A 6,000-nucleotide genomic window follows, 5' to 3' on the forward strand; every position below is an offset into this window, starting at 1 on the left:
AAGATCAATCTGTCATCCCATAAAATACTAAAAATGTCAAACATAACACTATGTTGTGTTCAACAGCGAAGACCCACAGCATATCATCATACCTCAGTCCAAAATTAAACTGGATTAAACCAAAAACGGTTCATTTACTGTAGATCTGTCCATGTCAGACACAGCAGTATACAGTATGTGCACCAGCAGCCAAATCTGGCCAAGGGGATAAACAGAATGAAGTTGATGATAATGTAGCTTTGAGGGAATTAATGCATTGATTTGGAGCCACCTCTTTGCTAGAACACTGCTGCTATTGCTCTGGGTGCTCCAAACTGAGCACTACAGAGCAGCCAAAACAATCTATAACTTCATTTCCTACTGCTACAATAACTTGACCCTAACCCTGCTCCAAATGTGCAAGTGTGATATTGCACAGAGCATGAAGCACAAGATGTAATGCCAACAGTGTAGACAGCTGTACTGATTCGAACTGAGGCTTATCTGTTGTGTGGCTGAAATGTGTTCTGTGTAGACAACCTGTATGTTTGTTTTATCTTTGTATATACATGCAACTGATGGGCTTTATCATCCGCACAGTTTTATTCAGTCATAATCAAATTGAACTAAATTTGTGACAGTGAATACTAACGGTTCTGCATCAGGCACTTCTAGGTCCGTTTTGTTTTTCATTTCACTTTGTGCTTTAGAAAAGCCGAGCAAAGTGCACTGTTATCTGTGTCCAAAACCCCCTTGTCAAGATGCTGCTCTTCAGTTAAGTGGAACTCTCTCTGTGAAACACAGAGGAGCTCTGCCAAACAGCGAAAGAGAGAAATGCAAACTTGTCGTTTGAGCCTCCCCATTGCTTCATTTCATCTTTTGCCAGAAATCACCACGGTTCATCAGACAGACTTTGGACCAGGGCCATCTCCTTGGTTTCCTAGATTTGCATGGCTGTCCAGACGTCAGCAACCCTCCCTCCACCAGCTCCTAAATGCGTCAGCAGTCCTTCCTCCCCATCCCCCTCCCTCCTCCTCTTATCCACGCTGCCTCCCTGCAACACCTCAGTTCAGGCTCCCACAGCACACTGTGTCCTTGAGGACTCACTAACTACCAGACTCCCCTCCCCCAACGTATGCTCTCTCTTTTATTCTTACTCAGTGTGTTTACATGCACACTAATAATTCAGCTATAATCAGATTGATACAATGCTCTGATCATTGCTACTTAAACACAGGTTATCTTAATGAATAGATTCAGAGATGAGGATTACTTTGCAGTTATTCAAACTCCTCTGGCATGTTTCTACACAGAAACAGCAGAATGGCAATTATTTGGATTGTCAAAGCAGGTTTTAGGGAACCAGGAGATTAAGTGTTTCCACCCACATGTTTTTATGCAGATTTTCAATTTGCACATGAAATAAACTGAGTGGAAAAAACAGAAATTTGAACAGTAAAGTTTATCTATTGCAAAAAAAGCTTTGGAAACTTTGGTAGGTGGAATTATTGGTATATTCTGAAGTACATCTGAAGCGATGAAAATGCTGTAAGGTTCCTTAAATTAATTCATATAAAAACATAATTGCCATATTTTCATCATGTTTTCACATGGTTGCCCATTTGATAGTCATTCAGTTATGTCGCTGGATGAATTTCATATTTGAGTCGTACACAATAATAATTCATAATTCCCCCATTAGAATCATAAAGCTATTTGAGTGCATGAATTCCTACACAGTAGTGGATGGAGATGCATATTATTTTGTATTTTCTTTTGCAGATATTCTGGACTTTGGGTGGAAATGTATCTATTGTCAGGCAATCCTCTGGGATCTAATGTACATGCTGCTACTCTACTAGTTGAATTTCATTATGACCTTATTTATTTGGTATTTAAGAGTTGTATTGTGGGTTTGCAGCTGCCACATAAATGTAGGGCTATTTCTGGCTCCATTATAAAAATCAATTTTAGAAATGTCTCTGTGCCAATAATGGTTTGATATGAAGTATGACCAACCTAGTGTTGCAAGCTACCAAGTTAATTTAAAGCAAGACTAAGTAACACTGTAGATACAAGTGACAGTGATGTAATAATGGTAAATTTAGTGTAACAATAATACAAGTAAAGAATTATCAAGTCAGAAAAATGACTCAGAAATGTCAGTTAATACAGCAATGTCTACCTTAAGTTTGCTAACATTAGCTAACATTATGCTAAGTTCATGCTACATGATTTTAGCCCTGATTTTCCACTGTGTGACAGTTTTTGGAGATCGCTGACAAAAGCCCGCAAATCAGAGGCGAATCGGCATTACCTCGGCGCTCGATCACTATTTGTGAACTGTTCAAAAGACATGATCCGAGAGCTCGCTCGCAGTTGAAAAGATATCAAGCGGGCTAAATATCCGGTTGAGAGCGATGTAATAATAAAGCTGTGAGTTGTCCAAAATTAAAGACATCTCACAAGTGTGCTCCAACACTTCCTATTTTGCCTTCCCTCACTGATGAAGTTGTGTCCACCCTACTTTATTGTAGGGTGCTAGGGTAACCCAGATGAAGACAGGATGAAATGCGATATGTTGGAGAAGAGTTGTATGACATGTTTAATTTTAGATTAATATTGAAGCCCACACTTATCTGCTGCTTCAATTATGTAACATAATGCTTAAAAAGCCACTTTAAAAGGAGTGAAGGAAAATGTCAGTCTGTTAAGGTCTTTACATGCCCACACAGTCGTGAGAGGAGGTCTAATCAGGCAACATAACTGAAAACACCTGTGTGGGTTTACCATGGGTCTTTACAAAATGTCCATATTTTAAGCATATTATGTGAGCCATTAATTTTCTGTTGAAGTCAAATAACGGATGAACACAAATTTTACCTATTACCTATTGACCTATTTATTATTATGAATATTACAAACTATGTTCAGGTATGAAACACCTAAAATGAACAGAGCCATCATCAGTATTATTAGTTATAACTGTGCTTTTCTTACTATGATTAGTCAAAATGTCTGTCTGCTGTGAGACAGTCTATTGAGTTTAATGGTGGATTTGTTTAAAACCACTCGTTTTTTCAAAGCAGACATTAACATTACGTCATGTCAGTTACAGTACAGGTGTTACTGATAACAGCAATGATAGCTCTGTTACAGCGTGGTGTCCCAGGACGCCATGTCATTCAGCCTGCATGCACAGGCAAACGCTTACCTCCCGCTCGTGCTCTGTGATCTACGTTCCTCAGCAACATAGCGCCCACGACTAGATCCAGAAGTACCAACGAGATATCTCCTTCACCACAACATCCACATGGAACCCTTCTCCACCAGACGCCGCGCTTCTGATCAGCTGGGATCCAGACGCTCCACACGCATCCACGCGATAGCCCACTCGGACTCTTTTCCAAGCAATTAACATCTTCAACCGGATGTTTGCTCACCTACGGCGAGCTCTCAAGGAGACGGTCGTCCCACTCCTACGAAACGAAGATAAAGACAAACTTTCTACTTCCATCAACCCTCTCGCTGGCAGCTCAAATCCTCCCGCTCTTCCGTGTGCTTTGTCCGCCGCCGGGCCGCCGCACACCGATGACGTCACAACGCCGCCTACTACAACAGAGCCCAGACTTCTTCAGTCCCGGCTGAACTTCAGATACAAATCCCGTTTCGCCGAACCGACATCAAAGTCAGGTTCTTTCTGCTCCTCTCTGCCTCCACCTCCACCACCGCTCCCGACGGCCGCCCACTTCCGGGTTCCCCGCCCAGCGCCACCTGTACGCCGCACGTCGATGACGTCACGGCGCAGCCAACTGCTTCAGCCCTCTGCTGGGCCAGGTCGTATCTTCCCCTGTGCCTGCTCCCTTCCTGTCTGATCTGTCTCGCGTTTTTTCGTCTTTTCTCTCATCCCTGTGTCCGCAGGCTGCACAATCAACCCCCGCACATACATCCCCTCATCTTCTCCTCTTCCCTTCCTTCAGCTGCAGCTAACTCTACACTTTCGGCTCCACCTGCTCCAGCAGCTCCTTCTTTTATGTTTCTTCCCTCAGCCACCTCCGGTCCTGCCATTACCACAGCAACAGTTGCACCGAGCCACGGTGCTCCCTCTGATGGACCCACTCAATTTCCTACTGTTCTATCCCTGTTCCCCTCCTTTCCCCAACACCCAAATGTTTTTTCTGTGTCTTCAGCACCCCCCATTGCCGATCCCCTTGCTCCAGCCATCGTTAATACTGTGCCCGTGAGCACTTTCACTCTGGCCTCCGCCAGCCTGCCCCTCCACGGCCTACAAAGCCAGGCTTTCCAGTTCTGGTTCCCTACCCAGCGCCCCCTGCACTGGCACACCGATGATTCCAACAGACTGCTTCAGCCCTAGCTAGGGCCCGTTCTTACTTAGTCCAACGAAGTTAACTTTGGGGGATGACGAAGCAGAAAGCTCATCGAGACATGGTTCCTAGATGCTCCAGCCTCTTTGTGATTCTGTTTGGTCCCCAGTCATCCCCATGCCATCGACCCCCTTCATCCCTCTCCTCGACCCTATCATCCCACCATACACGACCCAGACCAACCTTCAGCTCCCATTCATCCCCCCGGCAATGGACCCCCTTCATCCCTCTCCTCAACGCCCATCCAGCCCATCATACACTATCCTCATCCAATCCTGGACCCTCTCGACAATCCAAATAAAACTACTTTTTATACCGTTCAAATGGCGTGGTCTTTGTTAGTGAAAAAAAAAATAGATATTAATATTGCATTCATGTTATGTTGGCAGAACAGAGAGAAAGCCTATCATTATTCCAATTATTATTATTCCACAATGGTTACCTGATTGCTGGCCATAAAAAGCCCAAATTAACTATTTTCACTGTGTCACAAACAAATGAAACCAGATACACACAAACAGTGTATACCTCATTTTTAATTATATAAATCACTTGATCAGTTTATTGGATGTTATTTAGATGTAGCTGCAATCTAGCAACTTTTGCCATTGGTTTGCTGACACTTCTGTACTTCCTATTGCTATTTGAGAGGTGTCATAGTCAGAAATTCCTGATATCTCTGACTTTGAATTATAACTAGGAGGCTGTGTGTTTAAGTGCATTTAAGGGAGACAATGTGCCTCATGCAAGAACATTTTCGTATCATGATCCTAAATCTCTCCAACTTTTTTCTGAGGCTTGCTCGTACAAGTGTTCCAAGTCATATTCAAAAAACTCTCCTAACTGCACAAATATAAATTGCTTGTTTCAGCCTGATGAATGCCACATGTGTGTTTGTGAGATTTGATCATTAGCATATTTGACTTTCTGTCTTTAATTTTTACAGTACACTTTTCAGATCTTTGTTTTTAACTATATCTTTTAAACGGATAAAGGATTTTAGTCATCGGACATCTGTATTTTAAGTTGTTTTCAAGAGCTGTACATAGTGATGACAACATGACTGTGACTTGTTCAGCAGCAGTGCTGTTTATAATCCGTGATATTTAAAAGTTTCCTTGTGGAATAAGTGAGGTGAATGATGGTTTCAATGACTTTTAAATCTTTTTAACTGACCTGCAATTTTGCATTGCTCTCAGATTTGCTTGGCCTGGTTCTCACAGTTTTCAGGCCACTGGCAGCTGCTGTGTGGACACCACAGCATAGTTCCAGGAGGCCCAAGGGAGCAGATACTCCTGTGGATATTATTCCTGATTCCGTCAAACAGCCAAGCCACCAATACCAGACTTGTGGTACAACTGGCCAAGATGGTTACCGCCAATGTTTTGTTTGGTGTTAAATCAGAGGTGAGAGCCACTGAATCTCTGATCAATTAACTCCTTGAGCAGCAAGCTCAACTTGGCTCTCAGCTAGCTGCATTGGAGCCTGGCATCATTCCAGGTGTCCCCCTGGTTCTTTTGCCAGATGAAACTGAATGTACTGTTAGTGAGCCCTCCTCCTGGGCTGCTGTTGTCAAGTGGAGTCGTAGGGTCTGTCTTCCTGTCTTCGTCCCGACGGGCGTTGAGAATTTCCTCCC

General features: G+C 43.2%; 1 long non-coding RNA gene across 4 annotated transcripts in view; it reads right to left on the minus strand.

The window, feature by feature from the left end:
• The window catches only part of LOC137198013 (uncharacterized), a 124,247-nt gene extending 119,945 nt beyond the window's left edge, over positions 1-4,302 (minus strand). For all 4 annotated transcript variants that reach the window (XR_010931564.1, XR_010931563.1, XR_010931562.1 and 1 more), the window contains exon 1: positions 3,194-4,302. This is a non-coding gene — a long non-coding RNA (uncharacterized lncRNA). The remainder of the gene's footprint in view (positions 1-3,193) is intronic.
• Positions 4,303-6,000: the final 1,698 nt, after the last annotated feature.

Source organism: Thunnus thynnus, chromosome 15 (assembly GCF_963924715.1).
Source record: "Thunnus thynnus chromosome 15, fThuThy2.1, whole genome shotgun sequence".
NCBI classification, from domain to species: Eukaryota; Metazoa; Chordata; class Actinopteri; order Scombriformes; family Scombridae; genus Thunnus; species Thunnus thynnus.